Source organism: Bos javanicus, chromosome 3 (assembly GCF_032452875.1).
Source record: "Bos javanicus breed banteng chromosome 3, ARS-OSU_banteng_1.0, whole genome shotgun sequence".
In the NCBI taxonomy this organism is placed as follows: Eukaryota; Metazoa; Chordata; class Mammalia; order Artiodactyla; family Bovidae; genus Bos; species Bos javanicus.
In genome coordinates this window covers 50,084,785-50,112,710 of record NC_083870.1, presented here as the reverse complement: position 1 = coordinate 50,112,710, position 27,926 = coordinate 50,084,785, and the positions used below count along the sequence as shown (strand labels likewise).

The 27,926-nt window shown below is 47.0% G+C and overlaps 1 protein-coding gene across 2 annotated transcripts in view; it reads right to left on the bottom strand.

Annotated features, from left to right (window-relative positions):
* Positions 1-27,926, bottom strand: part of BCAR3 (BCAR3 adaptor protein, NSP family member) — a 221,575-nt gene that overhangs the window by 138,441 nt on the left and 55,208 nt on the right. The window contains exon 1 of one of the 2 annotated variants that reach the window (XM_061411153.1): positions 15,137-15,361. The exons of the other annotated variant lie outside the window; for it this stretch is intronic. The gene's annotated coding sequence lies outside the window, so the exon portion shown is untranslated. Of the gene's footprint in view, positions 1-15,136; positions 15,362-27,926 lie in introns of those variants that run through there. 2 annotated transcript variants of the gene reach the window in all.

Below are 27,926 nucleotides of genomic sequence, written 5' to 3'. Positions count from 1 at the left end.
CTCAACAACAATAGCAACAACAACCATCTGAGTTGCCGTGGGGATACCCTGTTGGGAAGTGGTGATCACAGTTTCTCAGAAGAAATGTACTAGAAAAGTGATGAGTCTGGGAGGAACAGTACCACCGGGGGAACGCCCCACCCATTCCAGTGCGGCTGTTGCTGAGGGTGGGAAATGGCCTCCCTACACTTCAGGGATGACAAGTGTGACAAACCCCCTGTGGGTGGGGTCCACACAGCCCAGGGGCAGATTACCCTGCCCCTTTTACTCTGCTGTTTAGGGTCCTTATCTGAACAGCAGTCGTTCTACAAAAGGGACACAAGCCATTGTGGAGGAGGCAGGGGGCTGCAGGCAGGTGGCTGCAGGAAGCCGGCTGAGGGTCCAGAGCACAGTCCAGCCCTGAGCCATCAGGCTCTCAGCTCTGCCTCTCAGTTCAGTCGCTCAGTCGTGTCCGACTCTTTGCGACCCCTTGGACTGCAGCATGCCAGGCCTTCCTGTCCATCACCAACTCCCGGAGTTTACTCAAACACATGTTCATTGAGTCGGTGATGCCATCTCATCCTCTGTCGTCCTCGTCTCCTCTCATCTTCAATCTCTCCCAGCATCAAGGTCTTTTCAAATGAGTCAGTTCTTCCCATCAGGTGGCCAAAGTATTGGAGTTTCAGCTTCAGCATCTGCCTCTAGCTTCATCCTGATCCTTCCCTATTTTCCCAAAGCACCAGAGGTCAGGCAGGAGCCGAGGAGGAACTGTTCTCTCCTCTTGTGAGGCTCCAAGCCCACCACCCATTTTTTAGTCTCAACCAATCCCTGGGAAGTCGGGGTCATTACAAGTCTCCAGAGAGAAGGGAGAGCAACTGGGGAAGTGGATCAGAAAGAGGAAGAGTTCTCAACCTTTTTTCCAGCTAGACATTAACATTGCATAACTTACTCCCATTTGAATGCCTACGGTGTTTGAGCCCAGGGTATAAGGTGTGATTCCACAACTTTCTCTTTCACTCAAGACACCTTTTGGTTACTAAAATATGGATAAATATTACAGCTGGGGTTTGTGATGCTTTTGTCTCTACTTTTGTGTATGCTGGGAAAACGCCATGATGAAACATTACAATAAAAATTTTAAAAATCCCTTGGATGTGTAAAAGTGTTGTTATGATAAGGACAAGCTTATGTCTATCAGTTTATTTTTTAAATAAATTATTTACAGCCAGTGGTACTGCATTATCAGTAGTGAGGTACCTCTGTACCCCAGAGGCAGAGCAGCTGGGACAGCAAATTGGAAAATTGGCTGAGGTCATACATCTGGTCCTTTTCTTTTCTCTGATTCCCTCCTCATATGAACCCGTCCCTCCCCAACATCCTCTCTCCCTACCCCACTCGGTTGGTGTGGGGCACATCTTAGGTGGTGACAATTTGGAATTCCTTTGATGGTCCTGTTGACAGTATCGAGGTCACCAAATAGAACACAGTCAAGCTCCTTGGAAGAAAAGCTATGACAAGCCTAGACAGTGTATTAAGAAGCAGAGACATTACTTTGCCAACAAAGGTCTGTCTAGTTAAAGCTATGGTTTTTCCAGTAGCCATGTATGGATGCAAGAGTTGGACCATAACGAAGGTTTAACGCCAGTGAATTGATGCTTTTGAACTGTGGTGTTGGAGAAGACTCTCGAGAGTCCCTTGAGCTGCAAGGAGATCCAACCAGCCCATCCTAAAGGAGATCAGTCCTGGGTGTTCATTGGAAGGACTGATGCTAAAGCTGAAACTCCAATACTTTGGCCACATCATGTGAAGAGTTGACTCATTGGAAAAGACTCTGATGCTGGGAAAGATTAAGGGCAGGAGGAAAAGGGGACAACAGAGGATGAGATGGTTGGAAGGCATCACTGACTCAATGGACATGACTTTGAGCAAGCTCCAGGAGATGGTGAAGGACAGGGAAGCCTGGTTTGCTGCAGTCCCTGGGGTTGCAAAGAGTAGGACAGGACTGAACGACTGAACAACAACAGCAAAGTGCCCTGGAATTAGCATAAGAGTCGGCATTGAGGAGTAGATCACCACATGTTCTATGGGAGAAAAGAACCTAAACTGCAATGATAAGCAGGCAGGAATTTGCTGTACGACACAGGGAGCTCACACTCGGTGCTCTGTGACAACCTAGAAGGGTGGGATAGGGTGGGAGGGAGGTTCAAGATGGAGGAGACATATGTATGCCAATGGCTGACTCATGTTGATGTATGGCAGAAACCAACACAATATTGTAAAGCAATTATCCTTCAATTAAAAATAAATTTTTAAAAATTTTGATGGTAACAGCTATGTTTCCTAGCACTAGACTAAGTGCTTTACCACATCTCAATCCATCCTTTCAGCAACACAGAGAGGAAAAAGTTAGTAAACCCATTTCACAGGTGAGAATACAGAGGCAGAGAAATTAGCCAAGTTCACATGGCTAAGACGTGGAGGGCCCTTGACTGGACTCTCTGACTTCACTGCCTACATCACCTCCCATCATGAGTTTGGGTTGAATGGCTTGAGAATGCTGGGGGATAGAGGTGTGACACTTGAAAGAAGCAAGCTCTCTGGGATGGGGTAAGACTTGAACACATTGCCCAGCACTTGGTAGGAGGTGCCCAGTAGATATTTGTGAACTGGATTCTCAACGGACTTTCAGACACAGGATGCGGGTGGGTGGGAGTCTTCAGTGAGTTGGGGTCCACAGTCTGGGCCTCCATGCACTCTTGAATATACCATGGCAGGAAACCACATAGACGGGTCACAGGTGTATGGCGAGTCCTTGAGCATTTCCTGCCCTGAGTGGTCAGGGAGCAGCAGCCTCACCATTCCTGGGAGCTTGTCAGAAATCCTGATCTCGGCTCCACTCCAGACCTACAGGCTCAGAACCCGTGCACTAACCAGCCTCCCAGATGACACGTGCAAAGGCCTGGCTCAGCAACCTCCCACAGCAGAGGTGTCAGCTGTCATCCTGGGCATCCCTGGGCAACTGGGGACAATTCCTTTTCCCTGTTTGAGGCTGAGGCAGGCTAAGACCATGTGCAGCCTAATCTCCTCCCGCTGGAAAGACCCGTCTGAATGGGAGTGGGACATCTCAGTTGTCAGCATTTCCAGGAAGTTCAAGCCCCCGTGTACCCCCCATGTGACCCTGTCTGTCTCAGGGCTCATGAACTTGGAGGGTGTGACAGGCGCACTTCCTCACAGTGTGACCAGGCAGTGACAAATGCACCACATGGAAGGAAATTAGTGAATAATCCTCGCATACTCTGCACTGAGTCATGTTGGCCTTCCTTGGGGATGTGCTCCAGCTGATTAGACTTACGGCTTCTGTTTTTTTGTTCAGAGTATACTGCTAACGAACACCTTAGAGAGTGTCCCACAGAACATAAGTATTGGGGACAGCAGATCAGGTGGTTCCCGACCTGGAGGTAATTTATAAAGAAATAATAATATACTGTTACCATCTTTGGTCACAAAGAGAAAATAAAGGACAAGTAAAATGCTTCTGTCAACACAGACTATACAGTAATGATTTGACAATTGCTAGGGACAGAAACTGAAGAAGGCAATGGCACCCCACTCCAGTACTCTTGCCTGGAAAATCCCATGGACTGAGGAGCCTGGTGGGCTGCAGTCCATGGGGTCGCTAAGAGTCAGACACAACTGAGCGACTTCACTTTCACTTTTCACTTTCATGCATTGGAGAAGGAAATGGCAACGCACTCCAGTGTTCTTGCCTGGAGAATCCCAGGGACGGGGAGCCTGGTGGGCTGCCATCTATGGGGTCGTACAGAGTCGGACACAACTGAAGTGACTTAGCAGCAGCAGCAGGGACAGAAACTACTCAACAGGAACTCCAGGGACCCTCCCCCAACCCACCCCCCTGCAAGCTCCCTTGCCTCTCCCACACTGCCATCTCCCATTTGCTCTGGGCTCAGTGTAGAGTGTCATCTATAGTGACTGATGGTGGCCAGCCCTGCCCACTGCTTGAGTTCCTACAACTGGCATCTCTGTGTGGTTTGCCCATTCGATCCTCATGGCAGTGCCCTGAGTTAGTATTATGACCCTACTTTACAGATGAGGAAATTGAGGTTAAGTTGCCCACTGTCACATGTCCAGAAAGTATTAGAGGAATATAGATTTGACAGGGTTCTAAAGTTCAAGTCTCTCCTTCCACTACTGGCTACTTCAAGCTCACCTGGCTCCCTGGGGAGTTTCAGGGGCGGGATACGCAAAGAATGGAGGAGAGGGTGGTACCACACCAGTGGCTGTCGATTCCACTTACGTGTCCCTCTGGTGCCAGGTCCCAGACTCCAGCTGCCCTGCACAAAGAGGAGAAAAGGGGACCCTCCCCAGTTCTCAGAGAATTAGCTAAGCCCATGAAGTTTGGGGGATGGTGTAAACCCCTTTTTAGAATGGACTGTTTACTGATTCTGTTTGGAAACAGAGATGAGGTAACTTAATAGAGCACTTTTGCTTTGAAACCCAGATGACAAGTACTGACCATCTGCTCTCGGGACCTGAGAGCCAGACAATAAGGGCATAGAAAGATGGACAGGATGGCCAGTCAAAGGAAGCAAGGCCAACGAGTTGATTCAAGTTTCAACCACCCTATTTACATCTGAGACAACTCTTCAGAGGAGAGATGATCCAAACCCAGACCCACACATGTTTCAGAGCACACTGTTCTGTCTCCCCACCAGGATACCAGAAACTGAGTCTGCTATACTTCTTTCAAGGTAGAGCTCCCCAGGTAGATCCTTGCTCAGCATCCCAAATGTGAGCCCTCCTGACATGAATCCTCTCCTTCACCTCTCTCCAGGGCTCTCCTCTTGCCTGGCCCATCTCTCCCTGCTCCCTTCCCAGGGTGTCTTCCAAACCTCTCCTCCATCCAATCTTCTCTAAACTCCTCTTTCCTGCCCTGATATCAGTGTTCTCAAACTTGCCTGATCATCATAAGAATCACCTGGGAAATTTGACCATGCAGATTCCCAGCTCCTTCCCCTAGAGATCTGGATTAGAAAGATCCAGGTGGAGACCAGGAGACCCCATGTTTAACAAAATCTCATGTGTCCTTTTGATCAGGCACGTTTGGGAAACCTTGACTGTCCTCCCCCTGTTTATGCTAGAGCTGGCTACAGTCCTCAAAACCGCCCACTCCTGTCCTGTGATAACACCTCTGAGGCCCAAAGGACACGACCTCTCAGCCCCAGCAACCTGCACCTGTGCTTCATTTCCTCTGCCATCTACCATCTTGTTTCTCTCCTTCCTTTCACCAAAGGCTCTGCAGTTGTCTCTGCCCCAGGCCTTCCAGTGAAATTGCTCTCCCTGAGGCTGACAATGATTTACAACGTACATGATCCAGTGGACACGATTCAGACATTGTGTAATTGAACTTTTTGCTAAGCAGACATTCATGACTACTCCATTTTTCATGAATCTTTCTACTCCCTTGACCTCTGAGACACCATTTTCCCCTGATTCTCTTCCCACATCTTCCGCAGTTCCCAGTCAGTCTTCTTTGCTGGTCCTGTTTCTCCAGCCACCTTGAAAGTGGACGTGGCCAGGTCCCGAGCTCAGCCTACTCTTTCTGGTCATCACGTGCACTTTCATAGTCTTAATGCCACCTGCTTCTTGTGCCTGTGAAGTGCTGATTATGGCATGGACAGTTCAAAATTCAGTTCAATATAGCACTTCCCAAACCTAACTAACCAAAAAGCCGGGGCCTCCTCCTTTTGTATTTTCATGTGTCAGGATGATACTTCCATTCATCTGGTTGCCCAAGCTAGAACCCTGGAAGACATCCTGGTATTCATTTCTCTCCATCCGCACACCCCCACAATACACAGCCAACCACTCACCGAGTTCTGAGGATTTCATGCCTAACTAGTCCTCAGATTCATGCCCTCCTCTCCTTCTCCCCATCATGTCTCCAGTCAAGGTCCTCACTCTCTCTCACCTGGGCATCATCTCCCGGCTGGTCTCTCTCCTTTCCATCCTGCCCTCTTCCAGTCAGTCTTCCACTCAGTCACCTGAGTGACATATCTAAAATACAGCCTCATCCCATCTCTCCATCACGTAAAGCCCCTCAGGAGCTTCTCGTCACCCACAAGTTGAAGTCCAAACTATCCAGGATGGCTCTCCTGAACTCATCAGTTTATTCCATGCCTCCATGTCAATGCTCACAATTTCGTCCTTCCTTTATCTCACCAGCTTTCATCCCACCCTCTGCTCTCATCCCACCCTCTGCTCTCAGCCCAGGCATCATCAAACTTTTTGGTTCTGTTTGGCAGGGTTAGTGATCCTTGAAAGTATTCCTCTAACACTCTATGCTTACCAGATTACATTGGCAAACTCAACTGCTAACTGTGGAAAGAAAGTTTGAGGATAGTTTTACAGGTTTACAACCTCCCTCCAGCCCTAGTTGTTACCATAGTAACTGAGAGCTGGCTCTTCCTTGCACCTGTGAATGTGTCTGAAGCCAACCTTCTCCTCTCACTGCCTCTCAGAGTGAAGCAGGAGGACCACCCAGGAGTCAGCCCACCTTTATCCCTGCTCCTTAAAGAGAGTGGCCTCTCCTGGCTATTGGCAAAGTTTCCAGAAACTTGGCTTTGAACCATTCATGGCTAACAGGTGGTCCAGATATTCTGGCAGGGACCATGAGTATGAAGTAGAGGAAGATGGAATCATAAAACACCATGTTTTCAGAGCACCTTAAACCCTAAGGGCCAGGTCACTGGTGAGGGAATACTGTGATTATGTATGCTGGGAGTATCCTGCCAACATACCTGCCCTCCTCAGGAATCCTGAGATGTCAGAGTAAGCCTTCAGGAGGTCTATTTACAAGCCAATCTGCTGGCCCTCTGGGAAGAAAAGTGAAGAGGCTGGACCAATGCTGGAATTCTCAGAGCTCCAGAGTGTACTCCCTTGGACACAGTGGAGGCGGATGCTGACTTCAACTTCTGCAGAAGCTCCTTGAATAAGCAGGGGATTCACACTGTTACGGGAGATGGGGTATATAATACTGCTGGGCCTTGAGTGCCGAATAATGTCAGAGAGAAGAGTGTTGAATTGAAGTTTGTGGAGCCCTTCAAGTGTCCTCTGGCCTGGCCCTAGTCAGGGGTCACAGCTCCTTCCACAGAGGGGGCTGGAAAAGCTGACAGTGCCAGTCTCTCTTTTGCAGCCTGTCAAAAGCCAGCCATGCTAAGGGGAGGGTTACAGCAGAGTCAGGAGCAATGAGTTCAGAGGAGGCAACAGAAGCAGCATGGCCAATCCAGATCATTAAAGCAGAGCATGGAAAATAGGGCTGCCATGTGCAGTTGTGCAGGCTGTTCACAAGGTTGCTCAGATGAAGCTGTAAATGAGGCCTGAAATCCAGCCTGTGCACCCACTTGCCAAGTTGTGTGTCCTGGTATAGAACGACATTTTCTTAGACAAGGAGGTCCTTGTTTTTAGCTTGCAAAAACGGTTTGTTTGGGATTGCAGCAGCCCTAATGGAGAAGACATTGATAACAGTAGTGAAACAGCTTAGGTGATGGCCAGAATAACTCAGGACCTGGCAGAAATGATAAGAGTTTGGTATATTCATGACTGTGGCCCTAGCCACCGAAACTCTAATGTTCCATTCCTGAGCAGGCTGGAGAACACCTGGTAAAGAGAGGTTTGGGGAGCCCAAGGGACCCTCCTAGTGGGGGGCTCAGAATTTCAGCCCACTGAGATATTGCCCAGCCTCATGGTTGTGTGCTTCTCCTTGTCACCCCCTCCCCATCACCCCACTCCTTCCTACCCATCTCCAGTCATCCAAGGCCCCCATGGCCAGGGGAAAGATCAGCATATTCAGACTGTGGCCCCCGCCACCTAAACCCTAATGCCCCATTCCTGAGCAGGCTGGAGGACACCTGGTAAAGACAGACAGTCTCCTGAACTCCACCTGTGACCACTTCTTTCTGCTGTTAGTGGAGCCCTCGACTGGAGACAAGGCCACCAGCTTGTGACTGAACGCCAAAAGTGAGAAGGGGTTGCTGAGTTTCCCACTTTGTTCCTCTCTTGTTTACAGCTTTACCTTAACAGCATCTACTTTTGGTTCTCACTCCATGGGTGGTAACCTGCCAGGGGAACTTACAGGATTACAGCTTCATTCTGAAAGCTAACAGCACACAACGTAAGAGAGCCTGGGGGTTGCCTCCTGCCTTTTCGTCTTGGGACAGAAGGAGACATGCAAGTTAAGGAGCCTCTTGGGCACAGATGTGGAGAGGAGGCTAGAGTAGGGGAATTAGTTTTTCTGCACCTCTAGCTTTTTGATGTTGTGCATACATGGTCATATTTAATTCTCCAACAACCCTATAAAATAAATATCATCTCCATTTATAGATGAAGAAACTTTGCTTCAGACAGAAGAAATCACCCTGGCCAGCTAGGAGTCTCTAGGGATCCAATCTGAATTTCCTGGTCTGTCTGACTCTGACACGTGGGGTTTTTTTTTTTTTTTTTTCACCCATAGTATGTCACCTGCAAAGATCCTCCCTTGAGGAGAGAGAAATTCAAAATAGGGAAAAGGAACTGAAATAAGCTTGAGGAGTTTTGCTTTAGCAACTAAAGCATATCCCCCTAGGATTTCCTTCCCATTCATAATTTCAGAACATTCTCAGGGGACATTTCATTTCTTGCTTCTTCCCCATGACAAGGATTTTTACATAGGTAAAATCATTGCATTAAAGCCATACCTTGTGAGGGGGAGGAGTGGATAGAATTCTTGAGTTAATTACATGTGAGCCAACAAGGAAGAAATTTCTTTACCTCCAGCTAGCTTCTCAACCCACTGCTCAGTCAAAACATCATTTCTTAGGGAACAATTGCCAAAACCCACAGTTGAGTTAATAAAATGTGAGAGCAGGAAGGGGCTGTAAAGAGTAATAGCCATGTTTACTGAGAGCTTATTATGTAACAGCCAAGCACTGTTCCAGGGACATTACGTAGAGACCCATTTAATCCTCAGAGTACAAACAAGGAAACCGAGACCCAGAGAGGTGTCAGCGCTTGCCCAAAGTCTCCCAGCTCTTACGATGAGGCCTTGGAATCAAACGCACACAGCCTGGTTCCTACAGGCTGCCCTACCTCCAAAGACTGTTTCTTCTCGCTGCCCTCAACCTCATTTCAGGGGTGAAGAAACAAGCCCAAGTGCAGAGCCAGGCAAGATGCTGGATCTTCTGAGGGAGAACCAGGGCTCATGCCACCAACCAGGGGCTCTGAGCACCCAGGACTTCAGCTGTATGCTAACTGCACTTCACTCAGCTCAGATTTAGATCCCACATAGTGCTCCGAACCATAAAATTCTTAAATGTCTATTATCTGTCCAACATCTGTACTGCACTTGAGCATCCCTGATGGGCTCACGGAAAGCTAAATATTGCTCCCCTCTCCTCTGCTCAGCAGCCGGATACAAACAGAAGCCAGGAGGGATGGTGGCACTTCCCACATCCAGTGGGGCTAGGCAACGACTCAAAGAGTCTCCTGCAAGGCCAGCAAATATTTTGATAATCTTTCCCCTACAGGATCCTCCTGTGGAGAACAAATGGACACAGTTGGGAGCAATCTTCTCAGCAGATTCCACAGGAAGTTACGTCGGTGGAGGGGATTTTGATGCTCAGGACTTTTGGGAAGGGAAGCAGCCTCGGAGGCCAGGGTGTGGGGGGCTGGTGGTGGACAGCAATCAGGGGGAGGCAGACAGAGTGGTGGGTACTAGGGCAGCCTTCAGAGTCAGTTTCAGACTTGGGCTTGAGGACAGGTCCTGCCACTAGAGGTTGTGTGACCTCACAGATTGCTATGCCCCTCTCTGGTCCACAGCGTCCCTGTGTAAAATGGAGATGCCAAGAGCACTCACATCCTAGACAGGCCCTTGAGAATTAGACACAATAACGGGGAAGAGTCAAGCACGGGGCCTGGCCCTTGCAGGTGCTGAAGAACCATAAAAATAACTGGCCTCGTGGGATCCTTCACATTCTTTGAAAGAAGCTCATAGGATGTGTTGTCCACGGTCACTAGGGCCCTTTACGGAGCTTCCCTTAGGGGGCCTGACCCAAAATATGCCTTTCAGAGCAGAGGAAGATCCCTGAGTGACAGGCTACCCCTTGGCCACAAGTTCCCACCACTGGAATAAAAGAAACTCGAAGGCCCATCCCTGATGGCCACTATCTCCCACATATGTGTCTGGTCAGGTAGGCAATAGGAAAGCCCCACAGATTCCATGCATGAGACACGTCTTCACAAAAAGATTTTTTAAAATGAACAGTTATAAGAAACAACATAATATAAAGCCATTCACAAAAATGATGCGGTACAGACTGGGCAGCACAGGGCAGAGTGTGGTTGGGCAGGACCATGGTGGGGGTGGGGGGGTGGGGTGGGGGGCGGGTACCTATTTGACATTAGTGACCTGTTTTGCTCCACTCATGCCCATGTTCTGGGCCAGCCCCCAGGGCTTCTTTCCAAAGATGCATTTGCCTCTCTTTTCTGTGTCTACTGGCCCTGCAGGACAGGGACACAGAGGGCTGCCCTGGAGGCCAACATTCTCCTGGTGACTCACCAAGCAGGTAGTGGGTGTCTGAGGCAAAAGAACCACTTCCTGTGTTGCTGAGCCACTAGTCATCTAACTGATATCTGCCCCCATCGCCGTCTTCTCCTCTGAGAGCAGCCGAGTCACTGGCAGGGGCAGGGTGGGACCTGACCCAGGAAAGGGGCTGGGTGAAGATACCAGAAAAGGCACGAACCTGTGGTTTGGGGTGGGGCGAGCAGTGGACACACCACTTTATCCACAAAAGGAGCCTCACCTTCCTAAAGGTATCGACCCATCCACCTGAATCCGGGGAGAAACACTGTCATGGTGGAGAGTCTTAGGGCCAAAACACATGCCTTGTGCACATCCCACCCCCACGCACATCCACGCCCACACAACACACACAGCCTTGTGCACATCCCATCCCCACGCACATCCACGCCCACATACCCATGTCACTGTGACAGATGCCTTCCTGAAGCTGAACCCAGGCTAATGCTTCCTTCACACTGTCTAAGCATCCTGTTTGATGGTATAGGAGGCAAGTAGGAAAGTATGAGTCTAGATAGAGTGGTGTATGCAGGAAGGTTGAGGGATGGGACAGATTTTATGTAGGGAGGGAGAATGTTGCAAGAAATCCAAGCACATGGGCCAGAAAGTCTTGAAAAACAACTGCAGTTTAACGGTCTCCCCTTTGTGCTGTCAACTTATCAGCTCAGGCCTGAGGGCAGGGGAGGGCATGGCCAGCTTCTTAAAGCCAGCGGACCTGGTTCTCGGACCCAGCACCTGGTTTTGAGCAATGAAAGTAGCCCCTGTGGCCACCAGGCCCTCCAGAAGCCCATGGAGTTTCCAGGTTCAGGCCCAGATCCTGCCTGATGGAGCAATGATGTGCCCTGTCCATGATTTGACTCTGCAGCTTCAGCTGTAGTGTTCCCTTGGAGGCAGCCATGGGCCACGATGCTTCTTCAAGACGGAAGTCAGATCACAGCCTGGGCCCTCTCTGGAAGCCTCACACCAGCCAGTGGCATGGAACTGGGCTGGTTCCAGCCCTACCAGAAGCCTTGGGCATCATATTTCAACACTTCTGCTCTAGCTACTCCCACAGGAAGGAGAGGGTCTGCTCCCGTCTTGTTTCTAATTTCAAGAATACTGCAGTCCCCTTGGGAATCCTCACCTTTTCATTAGAGTCACAGTGGCAGCTACCCATGCACTTCAGAGGCTTTAGGGCTGATTGTCATCAAGCCCAGAGCCTTGGTCTCTGCGAAGCAAACAGGCCCAGGGCTCCGAGAAGCATCCTGCTCTCTGTGGTCCAGGGCTGGCCGCTGAGGCCGGCGCCAGACAGAAGAACTCACAGGTGTGCCTGCCATAGCAGCTTAGAAGTGATGAAGAAGTGGAATTTTGGTCAGGTCAAGCCGTCTTCTACTTACTAGAGGCAGGGAAGGTTACACATGCAATCTTGTGGTGAGGGATCTTATTTAGAGAGATAAAGAATACATTCATAAAATAAGAAAACTACTTTTAAAAATTATTCATTTTTTAAAGGTCAGTTTTGCATGTGTGTATATGAGTGCACATGCTGGGGACTTTTTAAAAAGGTGAACACCTACACACACTTTCCTATTATATGTACATATAATGATAATACATACTACATTTATATAATGCATTATGGTTTACAAAGTACTTTTATATGTGCATTCATTCATTCATTCAACAAAACTTCATGAGCCCCAACAAAGAACAAGACACTTTTCCTTGGCATGTAGCGAAATAGCAGTAACAAGGCAAGACCCCCACTTTCACTGAGTGCACGCTCTAGTTGGGGAATCAGACCATAAACAGCAGGCAAGGGACCAGCAAGGTAATTTCAGGGAGCGATGAATGCTCAGAAGGTCATGAAGTTAGGTAAGGCCAGCACTATACTGTCCAGTATGGCAGCCATTAATTACATGTGGTTATTTACATTTAAGTCCAAGCTGATTAGAATGAAATTAAATTAAATATTCAGTTCTCCAGTTCACACTAGCCACATTTCAAGTCCTGGAGAGCCACATGAGGATAGCAGCTAGTGGTACAGATACAGAACATTTCCATCATTGCAGTTATGCCCACTGCTGCTAAGTCACTTCAGTCACGTCCAACTCTGTGCAACCCCATAGACGGCAGCCCACCAGGTTCCCCCGTCCCTGGGATTCTCCAGGCAAGAACACTGGAGTGGGTTGCCATTTCATTCTCCAATGCATGAACGTGAAAAGTGAAAGTGAAGTCGCTCAGTCGTGTCCAACCCTCAGCGACCCCATGGACTGCAGCCTTCCAGGCTCCTCCATTCATGGGATTTTGCAGGCAAGAGTAGTGCAGTGGTGTGCCATTGCCTTCTCCAGGAATGCCCACAGGACAGCAATAAACTTGAGTGACTGGGCTGATTTCGTCTGGGTGGTCAGGGAAGCCCTCTCTGAGGAGGTACCTTGAGTTGAAACCCCCAAATGAGAACTAATAGCCCACAGACCTGGGTGGGGGTGTAGCAGTGTGCAGAGAGTTCCAGGCAAAGGTCCAAACGTTGGAGTGAGTTTGGCAAATTCAAGGAACAGAAAGAAGGTGGGTGGGACGGAGTGTAATGGGCTGGAGGGTGGGGAGAATGGAGAATAGTGAGGTCAAAAGTAATAATACAAACAGCTGGTGGCCACTGAGTGTGTGCCAGGCATCCATGAGGTCGGTTCTATTAGCCTCCTTTCACAGATGATAACACAGACACAGAGAAGTAGACACATTAGCAAAAGTCACACAACTTCTGAGGGGCTGGGGCTGGGATTTGCACTGGGCAGCATGGCTGTGGGGCACTCAGCCTCTCCACAGAGACTTGGGCTGGTTAGGAACTCCCTGAGAGGGGTTGGGACCCTACCTGGGGGTCATGGGAAGTCATCACAAGTTCTTAGGCAGGACAGTGACTTGATTTATTGCTTCTTTGAGCACTTGGTCTGCTCAGAGCAAAGAGAATAGACTGCAGAGGGGTTTACTGCATCAATCCAGAGATACCGTCACTGTGTCTCCAACTAGGATGGCAGCAATTCTTTGTATCTTTTAAAGCCTAGTGAACACTGCACTTATTTTTTTGGGAGGGTGTTTATCTTCAAGGACTTGGTCATAAAAAATAATGCTTCATTTCAAAAAACCCAGAACACATTAGACACACCCCAATAATCATTTAGCAGTAGGAGAGCCAGTTTTTGCAAGTCTTCCCTAATTCCACTTAAAGATTCTTTTCTGTATTCTTTAGATTGTTGTCAATTAAGCCAACCATCTTCCTAAACAGGGAAGTTGGTCGTGGCTCCACCAGGGTTGCTGCTACAGATAGGAGAAGAAGGTGGAGTCTTGCCTTGAGTGGGAACTCAAGGTGTGGGGTTCGTGTGTGACAGATGACCTTATAAAGTCTTTACTGTATTTGTTACAATATTGCTTCTGTTTTATGTTTTGATTTTTTGGCCCCCCACGGCATGTGGATCTTAGATCCTCAACCAGGGATAGAACCCACACCCCCTGCATTAGAAGGTGAAGTCTTAACCATTGGACTATCAGGGAAAACCCCCCTATTGCTTCCTCTTTCTCTTCTCAGAAGAGATGGGATTAAGGGGAGCATGAGGGGTAAACTTGTATTTCCCTTCCAGCCACAGTTGCCTTCTGAGGTCCAGAGCGTGGTGGCCCATTTGGGGCACAGTTGAGGTCTAGGTCACAGCCCTGTGATTCCCCATACCTAAGACCCTTTCTCCTGTGTCAGTTTGGCTAAGTTCTCAGCAGCTCCCCTTCTTTATCCCTAAAATGAAGATCAGTTCAGTTACTCAGTTATGTCTGACTCTGCGACCCCATGAATTGCAGCACGCCAGTCCTCCCTGTCCAACACCAACTCCTGGAGTTCACTCAAACTCACATCCATCAAGTCAGTGACGCCATCCAGCCATCTCATCCTCTGTCGTCCCCTTCTCCTCCTGCCCCCAATCCCTCCCAGCATCAGAGTCTTTTCCAATGAGTCAACTCTTCGCATGAGGTGGCCAAAGTACTGGAGTTTCAGCTTTAGCATCATTCCTTCCAAAGAACACCCAGGACTGGTCTCCTTTAGATTGGACTGGTTGGATCTCCTTGCAGTCCAAGGGACTCTTAAGAGTCTTCTCCAACACCACAGTTCAAAAGCATCAGTTCTTCATTATTGCTAAATATTGTTCTATCTCACAGTGCTGTTGTAGAATGAAACAAGTAGAATTAAAGAAGTAAAACAGAACAACTATCCTTGCTGGCTATGACATCAGATGATCATCACTGGCAAGGAGAGGATAGGAGAAAATGTGGCCAAAACCCAAAGCCCAGTCTCAAGGTGATGATGACTAAGGATCCAGAATCACCCAGGAAACAACCGCCCCGGAGCCTCTGTGGGTGAGTCAGGAGATTCTCCTACACTCCAGACGCTGCCCCAGAGGCTGCTTCCTAGGCTGGACTGACACCTCCCCGTAGCCCAGGCCACAGTTCTGCTGGCTCAGCGCTGCCAGTGCTCTGGGGCAGAGTGGCAGCCACTGGGCTCCTTCCTACCTTGCCTGTGCCCTTCTCCCTGGCTGGGTTTGGTCAGGAGCAGCTGCTCCTTAGCCTTCTCGGTCTGGTGCGGGGACGGTCACATGGCGCAGGCGAGGCCAGGCCGCTTGCTTTGTTCTGCCGGAGGATGACTGCCGCAGGTAGCAAGCTGGGGGGACCCGGGTCTGCGGTCTCTCCTGAGGGCACCTCTCCAGGCTGCTGGGCTCGCACGGCTCATGCCACCCCAATGCCTCTTTGCATGTGGTCTCAACAGCTGATATCATTCTAAGTAACAGTGACTCACAGGACAGCAGTTCCTTTTTTTTTTTTTTCCAGAACCACTTTATATAGATTGAGCCTTTCTGCCAGGTAAAGAAGGTCTTGACCTTTCAGTAGAGGTAGAGGGAGGCCAGTAAAATGTGATTAGCAGCTAAACCGAGTTTGAAACTGGCTCCACCACTTACTTTGGGACAAATTACTTAATCTCAGGTTCTTCATCTGTAAAATGGGGATAGGCTGTGACTGACACATAGTAAGTACTTAAATAGGTGTTTAAAAAGTAAATTTCAATAACAGGGGATTGATTATATAAAGTCAATATAATGGAATACCACACAGTATTCTAAATCTCTATTATAAAAGAACTGTGAACTATATTCATGATCTATTACTAAGTGAAATGACAGACACTAAAAAAACCGCAGTATACCATTATTATTGAGAAGAAAATAAATCTATATATAGTGAAAAATATAGTGAATATACATATACTAAAAGGGTGCTTTTCTATCTTAAAATATGAGTGTTCTGTGTGTTATTTTAGTAATAAAAGTAATTCGAAAACAAACTATTCAGTAGTTACAACAACACTTATTCAAACATAGTAGATGTACATAATCCAGAATAAGTGATCATGCTTTAAAATGATGATCATGGTACTGATTCTGATAGTTCCCTAGCCCAGATCATTCAAAGTTGAGGCTGAGACATGACCACCACCACATGCTTTAATGATTAGCAAAGTGTTACCATCAAAAAGGAAAAAATAATAACATCTCACACTTATCCATGTCTATAAATACTATTTTCCTTCTGGGAATAGCAATAATAAAAACTGACCGTACCAACACAGCCAGATTTAAATCTTACCTACGCAACAGGTGACCAACTCACATAAATAACATAAACAAAGAAGGAAATTGCAGTATGTAGACACAGTGAATCAAGCATGCTTTGCAAGGTGGCTCAAGAAGGGAGAACTGCATGAGTAGACAGGATGGGGTGGGGTGGGGTGGGGGAGCATTCCTCCAGCCATTGAGTCAGAGGTTTCAAGAAGGAAACGGAACTTCGGGGCCTGCTAAAATAAAGGAAGCAGATAAGCATCTCTTTTTACTGCTCACTTGTGTAGAACTTGCATGGAGAAAAGAATAAGAACTACTCCCTGAACCGTGACCTTCAGCAATGAGCTGCCTTCTCGGCTCTGTCCCCAAGCCACTTCTCATCCTGCTCCAGGGGCTTTCAAAACAATGAAAATCCCCAGACAAGCTGGATTTGGGCTCTGACGGATGGGACTAATGCGAAAGTGAACCCTCTGTGTGTCAAAGGACAGGCAGCAGGATGACTCCAAAGACCATCTTAACGTCACTTCCAAGACCTGGCTGTATCCAGTCCCCCAGGAACACTTGCAGTTTCACACGTTCCCTGCCCGAGCCCAACCAACACTGGGTCCTGGGCAAGCTGTCATGATGTCTTTCATTTCCACATTTCTAGCTCATAAATTTTCTTACCTAGCATCTGATTACTCTCAGGAGGTGTAAAGAACTGTGAAAAAAGCAAAATGCTAGTTTCTGAAATCATGCTGGCTAAATGAAACTTCTGACAGACAGAAACCTGTTTCAAGACTCACACAGACTTAGAGAATGAACTTATGGTTGCCAGGAGGAAGGATGGGGCAAGGGGAGGGATAGTTAGGGAGTTTGGAACGGACATGTACCCCTGCTATATTTAAAATGGATAACCAACAAGGACTTACACTATGGCACATGGAACTCTACTCATTGTTATGTGGCAGCCTGGATGGAAGGGGCATTTAGGAGAGAATGGATACATGTGTATGTATCGATGAGTCCCTTTGCTATTCACCTGAAATTATCACAACATTTTTAATCAACTATGTGTGCCTGCTAAGTCACTTCAGTTGTGTCTGACTCTTTGTAACCCTTGGACTGTTACCCTCCAGGCTCCTCTGTTCACGGGATTCTCCAGGCAAGAATACTGGAGTGCATCGCCATGCCCTCCTCCAGGAAATCTTCCTGACTCAGGGATCGAACTTGAGTCTCTTACATCTCCTGCATTGGCAGGAGGGTTCTTTACCACTAGCCATCCGGGAAGCCTGTTAATTGACTATACCCCAATACAAAATAAAAAGTTTATCTTTTTTAAAAAAGAAACTTGTTTCAGTTCCCTCTTCTATCTTTGCAATGTCACCACCATAAAGTCCCTTGGGTAACTTACTTTATTCACAGACCATGTTGAAACCCACATGAGAAAGATCATTGCAGTAATCCTTTAAACACCTGAACTAGCTGGAATTACTTCTTTCCAAGAAAACATGGGGTCCTGGGACTGTACTGGCTCCTCCCAGGGCTGTGCCCAGAGCACAGGCAGGAGAGATTGGCAGGCTGTTCTATTTTTCAGTGAGAGCTAGCAGTGATTACAACACCCAAATAGATGCTCTCTGTTGATGTTTGTGGAGGATCAGCTTTTAAGCTTATTAAAACAGGGGTCAGGAGAACTGATTGGACATTTGGAGAAGGAAAGGAAAAGAATCACTAGGAGGAGAGAGACAATCACCTGAGAAAAAGTCCTCCTTGTGTTTAGAGAAAAGGGAGGTTGGGGAGCCCGCATGAAGTCAGAGCTTTTTCCTTCCAAGAGCAGCTGGTTCAAAGCCAGGGAGAAGGAAGGGATGAGGGCTGTCACAGGCTTCCTGAGGGCCCCCAACTGGGAGGCACATGAGGTAACACCAGGCCTTCCCCAAGGTGAGGCTGTTTTCCTTGTCCTTTCAGCAGGACCTGCTTTCTGACCCGGAGAGTTGGAGAGGCCACGCTGATTTACAGCCGCCTCTCTTTCCCCTTCTTTCTGATCCTCCCAGTCTGTGGTCTGTTCAAAGCACACTCAAGGGAAACAGAGACCAATGAATCTGCCTAACCGGAAAGTGGTTTTGAGCCGGCACCAGTGCTGTGACACACACTTTGTCTTATAACGGGTCCCTTGCGCTTCAGTGGAGCGCGGCTGTGTCTGTGCCGGTGTTTGCAGAGGCTCCCAGAGCCCAGAGCCCACTCCCTCTGTGGGGTCCTCCCAATTCCCCCCAGAACAGCAAGGAGGAGGGAGGGGAGAACTTCCTGGACTAGAGATGGAAAGAGGGAAAAGAAGACAACTTTGATGGAAAAACAGTTGTATTTTTTAAAAAATTCTATGTATCATTTACAATTTTAGATTGGTGGAAAAAAATTATCTGGTCAACTAACCCTTCTTTGTAAGGACTGGAGTTTTGCTCCTCTACCATTATCTTGGTAGAATTTATTTCCTTGATGGAACAGCATATAATTCTTTCACATCTCTATTTCAAATACATACTTTTTAAAATAAGAAAAAAGATGTTACCTTTCCAGAATTAAGTCACAAAATAAATAGATCTGCTCAGTGCTATATTTTCTTTGCTTTCCTTCTGCAAAGCTGTTTTAGGGAACACGTGTATCTTTAGATTTCTTTTCACTGATGAAAAAAAAGGTTAGGCTGGCTGAACCAAACCCACAAGGGAATGAAATAAGATTCCAGGAGCTTCAGTATTTTCAAAACAGTACAGATCCACTGCTGGTGGGACAGGGTGTAGAAGAGTTAGAGGTTGAAAGTCAAGAGAGGCTGGCCAAGAGATGGCCCCTTTCCTTGCATGTCATTGCGCCTACTGCAGGGACCATCCGGGAAGCCAGGCAGGCACAGCCATGCTGTGCCTGGAGCAGCTTTCTCCTCATGGCTCTGGTTTTTGTCACTTCTTCCTTTGCCCTTTGAAGGGGACTTCTGAGTGGGGAGAACTAAAACCCCAAATCACTCATTTGGAGGGACCTTATCCTGGCAGGGCTGATTGGAAAACTCGGTGCAGAATCTCGAGAGTCCACCGAGCTCTGCCTCCGCCCCTCGGCTGTAAATCATCATTCTTCCCTAGTGGATGGCTGCTACAGCTGACAGCATTCCCCCAAAGTGCGACCCTGAGTGATGGCCATGAGTTCAAATCCCTGAACCCTGACTGTGTTCCAGCTCGGCATTAGCTGCTGCCCCTGATTCCACTCACCTCCCTCTACTCTCCTCTGCTTATCTCCCATTGAAGTGACCATTCCACTCCTTGAGTCCTTAACACATACAGTCTCATGCCTGAGTTTTTCAGGTTTCTGAACACCAGTGTCTCTAAGAGCCTCCTGCTGCTAAGTTGCTGCTAAGTCGCTTCAGTAGTGTCTGACTCTGTGCGACCCCATAGATGGCAGCCCACCAGGCTCCCCCATCCCTGGGATTCTCCAGGGAAGAACACTGGAGTGGGTTGCCATTTCCTTCTCCAATGCATAAAAGTGAAAAGTGAAAGTGAAGTCGCTCAGTCGACTTAGCGATCCCATGGATTGCAGCCCACCAGGCTCCTCCGTCCATGGGATTTCCCAGGCAAGGATACTGGAGTGGGGTGCCATACTCCCCTTTTATGCTTTTAACTCTCTTTATGCAATCATTTTGCAGACTCCCTAGGCTTCTCTGGTGGCTCAGATGGTAAAGAATGTGCCCGAAATGTGAGAGAGCTGGGTTTAATCCGTGGATCAGGAAGATTCCCTGGAGAAGGGAATGGCTACCCACTCCAGTATTCTTGCCTGGAGAATTCCATGGACAGAGGAGCCTGGTGGGCTACAGTCCATGGGGTTGCAGAGCCAGACACAACTGAACGACTAGGCTTCTCTGTGGCGTCTCCTCCCTCTTTTCTTCTCCATCCTTGCCCCTCTCCTGACACTGCCCTTCCCTCTCTTCAGCCATTTCCCTTTTCCTCTCTGGCTCCTCCTCCTTCCTGCCCCTTTTCTTTTTCACACTCTTTCTTTTCTCCCATCCTCCTCTGCTGCCCACCATTGGCCCCACCACATCACTGACCCCCAGGGTACCTGGATGAGCATCACAAGGAGACAAGGTGCAGCCCCTCCTAAGGATGGCTAACTTGGCTTCTCAGGGGTTTTCCCCAACTCTAATGGTTACAGTTCATAATGAAGGCCAAATGAGGACAGGACTCCTCACAGCTGTATTGCTATTCTCTTTATCTCATTTGTCTAAGAACCTCGACTTCCTCGGTCCCCCAGAGAATGGTCACCTAATCATCCAGTTTCTTGTTGTTCCTAAAGGAAACTTCTTAGTAAGATGCCCAAGGCCACCCTGACAGCTCTGGTCTCCACTGATCTTCCACTCTCATACGTTTGCTCTTTGAACTCCTAGCACTCCTTCAGTTTCTCAAATGTGCTATATACCCTCCTGCCTTAGGACCTTCGGTCTCACTATTCCCTCTGCTTGGAACATTCCACCTCCTCCCCCTGCTTTGTCTAGTTAACTCGTTTGTTAGCTATCTGTGTCTGTGTAACAAATTACCCCCAAATCTACTGGCTTAAAACAGCAAACACTTTTTATCTCACAATCTCTACGTGTCAGGAGTCTGGGAGCAGCTTAGCTAGATAGTTCCGGGTCAGGGTCTCTCAAGAGGTTCCATCCAAGGGGTCAGCATGGTCCCCCGTCTCTGGAGCTGGAGGGTGCCTCCCCAGCTTTTTTACTTGGCACTTGGGAGACCTCAGTGCCTCTCAAGCTGTTGGTGACCTGAGTTCCTTGCTGCTTGGCCTCTCCACGGGCTGCCTGAGTGCCTTTAGCATGTGAAAGCCTGCTTTTCCCAAAAATTAATGATCAGAAAGAGAGAAGGGACCCAGAACAGTAGCTATAGTCTTTTGTAGCCTAATCTTAGAAGGGACACAGCATGTTTTCTGCCATATGCTATTGATCGAGCAGACCAACCCTGGCACAGTATGGGAGGAGACCACGCATAGTCTAAAAACCAGGAGGTGGGAGTCACTGGGGTTCTTTGTGGGGACTAGCTAAATGATCACTTCCTTTCCCTTGATATGTATTTGTAGGGTTTTGTGATTAAAGTTTATAGTCCATCGGACCATAAGCTTTTTGAGAATATGTATCTATTTTGCTCATGTATCAATCAGCCTTTGCTATAAAACAAACTACCTGAAAACTTAGTGGTTTTTAAAGTGTTCATTTATTATTTCTAAAGTGTCTATGGGTCATCAGAGTTCTGCTGACCTGGACCAGGCTCTGCTGATCCACTTGCACTTGTTCATGCGTCTGGCATCAGCTGTTAGCTGGGTTAGCTGGGCATGATGGACCTGAAATAGCCTCCCACCTCTAGTGTCTGGCAGGTGACAGGCCATTGGCTGGGACAATGAAAGTGAATGGGCCTGTGTTTCTTATTATTCAGCAGGCTAGGTGGGTGTGTTTGCATGGTAGCTCTAGGGTTTCAAGAACACAAGGCCTCTTGAAAGATCTGGAAAAGGTATGGTGCCACTCCCACCACTTTCTATTGGTCAAGGAAAGTCGCAAGCCCAGGGCAGATCCAAAAATGGAGAAACACACAACCTTTTAAGGGAAGAGACGAAAAGTCACACTGCAAAGGGGCTTGGATGAGGGGAAGCAGAGAACGCTGCCGTTTTTGTAGACACTCTTCCATGGTACACCAGAACCTGGCATCCACTGTGTGACCCCAGGCAAGTTTCCCTTTACCAAACTGAACTCCATTTTCTTTTGGGGGCTTCCCCAGGTGGCTCATTGGTAAAGAATCTGCTTGCCAAGCAGGAGACGCCAGTGCAATCCCTGGGTCAGGAAGATCCCCTGGAGCAGGAACTGCCAACCCACTCCAGTATTCTTGCTGGGAGAATCCCATGGACAGAAGAGACTGGCGGGGTACAGGGGTCACAAAAGAGTCAGATACGGCTTAGCCACTAAATAACAACAACATTTCAGAATTGCCATAGGGTTCAAGTGCAATTGGACACACGAGTGCTGAACCTGGTGGCAGGCCCGGAATAAATGTCATCCCCCTCCCTTTACCCTAATGCCCTGCATCACCTTGACATCTGGCCTCGCCAGCCCCAGCCCTGGCTCACCCACCCTGTCCCAGGAAAGCTACATCTCTGCATCTCTTGCCCATAATTAGTGGCATCAGCATGAGCACACCTAAACTCCAAGTAGCAGTGCAATTCCTGCTGCTACAGATGGGCAGGAAGACCACCAGTCAGAGGCGATTTTTGCCACTGCCTGGCTCAGTTCTCTAATCCTGAGACCCAGAGGATCTTCCTCTGTGCCTCTCAGGTGTCTGGAGGCTCAGCTGCCTTCTGGTTTGCCCTCCAGCCATGTGCTTGCTGCTTAGATCTACTTTGTAATCTTCTAGACATTTCTTCTTCCCAGGTTGGCTGCCTTATCTCTACATCCTTCCCTTTCCTTTTTTACATCTCCTTCATCCCCTCTATGCCTCCTCTAACTCCCAACCTATCTTTTTTTTGAGCTTTTTCCATCTGTCAGGCCATATGCTATGTACTTTTTCTAACTGCCTCAGGATTTCTTACACCAACCCTATGGCATAAGAACTGTTACTACTATTTCCTTGATGAAGAGACTGAGGCTCAAACAGTTCACATAACTTGCTCCACCATGTGATGGGTGGTAGGCCCAGGCTGAAACCTGAGTTCTGATCCCAAAGCTTTTAGCCTCTCCCCAACCTTATACGCTCTATCCTCTTGTTGCCTAGTTGTGCATTCTGTGGCAGCGTCCCGCTAGAACGTTTCTTCTCCTGTGTGGCTGGTCTGTGCGTTATCAGTGTTTTGTGAAAAATTCCCACCTTCCTGGATTTCTCTGGTGGTACAGTGGATAAGAATCTGCCTACCAATGCAGGGTACACAGTTTCAATCCCTGGTCCGGGAAGATTCCACATGCTGTGGAGCAACTAAGCCTGTACGCCATAACCACTGCGCCTGCAGTCTAGATCCTGTGCTTTGCAACAAGAGAAGCCACCGCAATGAGAAGCCCGCACACTGCAGCTAGAGAGTAGCCTCTGCTCTCCACAACCAGAAAAAGCCTGCTCACAGCAATGAAGAACCAGCACAAACAACACCACCAATAATAAACTAATTTTTTAAAAAAGAAAATAGCCACACAAAAAGATTTACCACCTTTCTCCTCAACTCTTCATCCTCCTTTTCCCTAGGGCAGCGCAGTTCGACAGAACTTTCTATAGTGATGGAGATGTTCTCCACATGGTCTATTATGGTAGCCATTAGACACGTGGCTTTTCAGAATTTTTGATATGTACCTAGTATAACTGAGAAATTGCATTTTGAATCTTATTTAACTGTAATCAAGTTAACTTAAAATAGTCACGGGTGGCTAATGACTGTATACGCCAACTCTAGGGTCTCATCTTGGTGAAGGGAGGATGGGGAGTCAGGGTGGGGAAAGGATGGGGAGAGAAGACTTCTGATGAAGCCAAAGGGCTATTTTCTCTTGAATATTGAACTAAGACTAAATCCACATAAGGAAAACTCATTTAATGATGTCCAGATTCCTGGTTCAGGTCAGCAAGAATGCTTGGGCCTAGGAATTATTTTGAGGCTCTTCAGTGAGACAGACTTCCTCTGCAACACTCAGACTGAAACCAACTCATCCCAGTGTAGAGAAAGAGTGAGAAATTACTGCCGTGAAGTGTCTGTCAGTGTGTGCTAGGGAACTCAACACTGAGTCAATCTAATTTTTGGCCTGCTGTTTGCAATTCTACAGAGCCTCCCAATCTATAGACTTGAATGCAGATTTTAAAAAGGATACAGAAACTGAAGTGCTATTTTTTTTTTTTTTTAATCAAGACAGCTTCCAGGCCTTCTACACAAAGAGACTTCCAAAATGGTTTAGAAGGGCATAGCAACCCACTCCAGTATTATTGCCTGGAGAATTTCATGGACAGAGGATGCTGGTGGGCTACAGTCCATGGAGTCGCAAAGAGTCAGACACGACTGAGTGACTAACACTATAATGAGACTTTAAAGATGAACAAATTTCTATTGGAAAAATCTGCTCAGTTCTGGAAGCAAAACAGTCATTCTCTAACCCATTTATTCACCCAGCTTTTTATCTACCACCCACAAATATTGTCTGAGTTCATAGCAAGTTCTAAAGTGCAGGTAGAGAAGGCAGAGTTTAAAAAATGAGAAAGAAAAATAACTTTTATAGATTCAACTTTTTAATTTCAAAAGTAAATAGGTTAAGTTTCTTGCTAGTAACCCAAAGAATATGGTGTTATTAAGTCCATGCTTTTAGTATCTTTTATCAGGTATTTTTTTTAATCTGTTCATTTATTGATCAAATATTGTCCAGTCTCTTTAATGCACAGACTGTCCATTTAGTTATTGCCACAAGAATTTTGAGGTTATAAAGCACTTAAATTGTATTGTTATTAGAGAAGTTACCTCAGTAAACTGCAGTTTATCTTTTCACACTTCTCTCTGGAGTTGAGGTCCTTGAGGGCTAGCACATGGTCACATTGACTGCAGTGTCCTCACTCCCTAGAATACCAGCTGGAGCATGGTGGGCGCTGGTTAAAAGTTCCTTGAAGGAACATTAAACCATAGAAATGAGGCATTTGGCTAGATCCATGATCTACACAGCCAGCAGTCTGTCTCTAGCATGGGAGACAAAATCGCAAAGGAATCTGAAGTAACTTGCACTGAGATCAGCCTGCCACGAACTCACTGAATCCCTCCTTTCCTTAGTTACGTTTTCAGTCTCTAGAGTCTCAAAGGATAAGAAATTGTTTAAGAGCAACAGGATCGTCTTTCTTTCCTTTTTTATCCACTCTCTCTCTCTGTCTCTCTCTCTTTCTGGGCATATGTTCTGAAACCTCTTCGAGTTCAAAGGTTGTCCTCTGTCTACCCATAACAACACAATATTTGGTGAAGATTTAAAGATTATAATACTTTCATCCATGACTTTCATAGTTTCATAAGCTTCTGTCACACTTTTTTTAACTTGTGCCTTTACAGATCAAAATGTATTCTTGAAAGAATCCTTTTTTTGAATATGAAAGTCACCCTTTCTGCCTGTTTGTCATCTATATATACTCTTCTCTGGATGTCTTTCATAAAGTCCAGTAACAAAACCTGTATGGGTACTGATTCGTTTATTTGAACTCTTGTTCAACAAATGTTTATTGCAGCACTATGTGTCAGGGGCTTCCCTGGTGGCTTAGTGGTAAAGAATCCACTTTACCCTGCAACAGAGGATAAGATTCACTGAGTTTGTTTTGCAATGCAGGAGATGCAAGTTCAATCGCTGGGTCGGTAAGATTCCCTGAGGGAGGAAATGGCAATCCACTCCAGTATTCTTACCTGGGAAATCCCATGGGACAGAGGAGCCTGGTGAGCTACAGTCCATGGGACTGCAAAAGAAACGACTAAGCAAAACAACAATTATGTGCCTGGCATTACAATTCCATGCTGAGTTAAGACTGAATGAATTTACAAACCAGAAGTTCCTTCTTGTTCTCCCTCTGCTATGCTCCCTTGCTCAACTTCTAAACAAATACTATATGTTGCCTGTTATGGGCAGAATGGGGTCACCTCAAAATTTAGATGTTGAAGTCCTAACCTCCAACACCTCAGAATGTGACTGTATTTGGAGATAGGGCCTTTAAAGAAGTAATTAAGGTAAAATAAGTCATATGGCTGGATGCCCCTCTAATATAGCTGGTGTTTTTCTAAGAAGAGGAGATTAGGACCCAGATATATACAGAGAGGGCTTCGCTGGTGACTCAGATGGTAAAGAATCTGCCTGCAGTGCAGTCCATATGAAGACACAGAGAGAAGCTGGCCACCTACAAACCAAGGAGACAGACCTCAGGAGAAGTCAACCCTGCTGACATCTTGATCTTGAACTTTCAGCCTCCAGAACTGTGAGGAAAATACTTTTTTCTGCTGTTTAAGCCACACAGTCTGAGGAACTTTGTTATTGTAGCCCCAGCAGACTTAATACTTTGGTAATTCAGCACTCCTCTCTGTATTTTTTTTTTCTTTTTTTTCACCTTCTTCTCTTTGTTTTATCTTATTTTGAACTGTTGATCTCTTAGAGATGTTTACTTTCCACTTGCATATCTTCTTTCTCTGGCTAGTTTGTAAGTTCCTCAAGAAAAAAAAAAAATGAGGGAAACAAAGCATGGTCTTTGGGATTTTCACCTACCCCTATGCAAAAAGTGGGGCCATTTTAAAGTTAAGGAAACGAAGGACCTGGGGAAATAGACTAAGCTGCCCAACATCTCTTAACTGGCCAGTGGGAGAGATGGAATTCTCAGTAGACCTGCCTGGTTCCAAAAGCTGCCAGACTTGCCACCTCACCAGTCTGCCTCCTTGAGTTGACTAAGCTGGTGGCTCACAATTACCTGAATACCTCAGGGCTGGCCCATAGCAGACACCCAGAAACTATTTATGGATTTGATTTAAATAAATGCAGATGGTCTGATTGATCCAGGGCAATTAATCTGAGAGCAGATGGCACCTCTCCAGGAGAAATGGAAAGACCTGAGGTGTTAGGCATCATTATCTCTTCCTCTCCCCAGCTGACAGATAAAAGCTTCAGGCTTGGCCTTCACTCTGCGTGTTTTAGATTTGTGTCAGAACAAGGCACAAACCTTAATGCATTTGAGTAGCCTTCAGTCAACTTGCAATTATTTGTAGTGACAGGGAGCAAAGATGACATCTGCCAACACCACCAAGTTTCCCAGGGCCAAGAGTGTCAAAACTTTTCTGTAGCCGGAGGTCAAGTGTTTCACCTCCAGCAGAGAGGCCTGCAGTGAGTGGATGCTGCAAGAGCCCTAGTCAAGCGGCAGGGGCAGGAAGAGCAAGAAGCAGGCCAGGAGCAGCTGCCCAAGGAATCAAGCTCTATTGTGGCATAAAACATTCTGGAAACAATGGCTATTTAGCTGCTCTTTTACAGTGAAAATGTTTATAAAAATAGATCCGACCTTACGTGCTTTTCTACATTTTTACCATGTGTATTTATTACCTATTAAAAAATCAATGAACTTTTTTTGGAAAAAAGATCTGTGTAATCTCACATCCAAAGCCTAAAACAGTGTAGAGTTGACTTAAGAAGTCAACTGGAAGTCAGTAGACAGGGTGTTAGTTCCTTCACTGCCACTAATTTTGTTTCTAGAATACAGATTTATCCAGTTTAAAACTCCCAGAAACCAAATCAATTACAGAATAAATTCCAACTCATTAGCCTGGCCAATGAGATTGGGGTGATCAACTTCTTTGCAGATTTCCCTAGAAACAGACCCATAGATAGGATTTGGGTGCAAGTTGTACAAGATCCCTCAAAGAAGGTGATCCACAGAGCAGAGTAAGGCAGTGCGGATGTGAGAGACAGGGAAGGGAGGAACACCAATTTATGGGCTGGTGACCACTGTGGGGAAACTTGGTTCAATTTCCCCAGGTTCCTCCAAAAGACTGTGTAGATACATTATCTGACCAAGAGCTTGGAATCTGGGGAATTTATTCATCAGCTGCCTTTCTCATTGGCTGGCCTGAGGGGACTAACTCGGCAGCCCTTCTGGTCTGCTTCATACAAGAGCTGAACCTGCTCTTTGTGATCACAGAATGCACTGAGGCAGGGAGATGCAGGTGCCTGAACCAGGAGACTG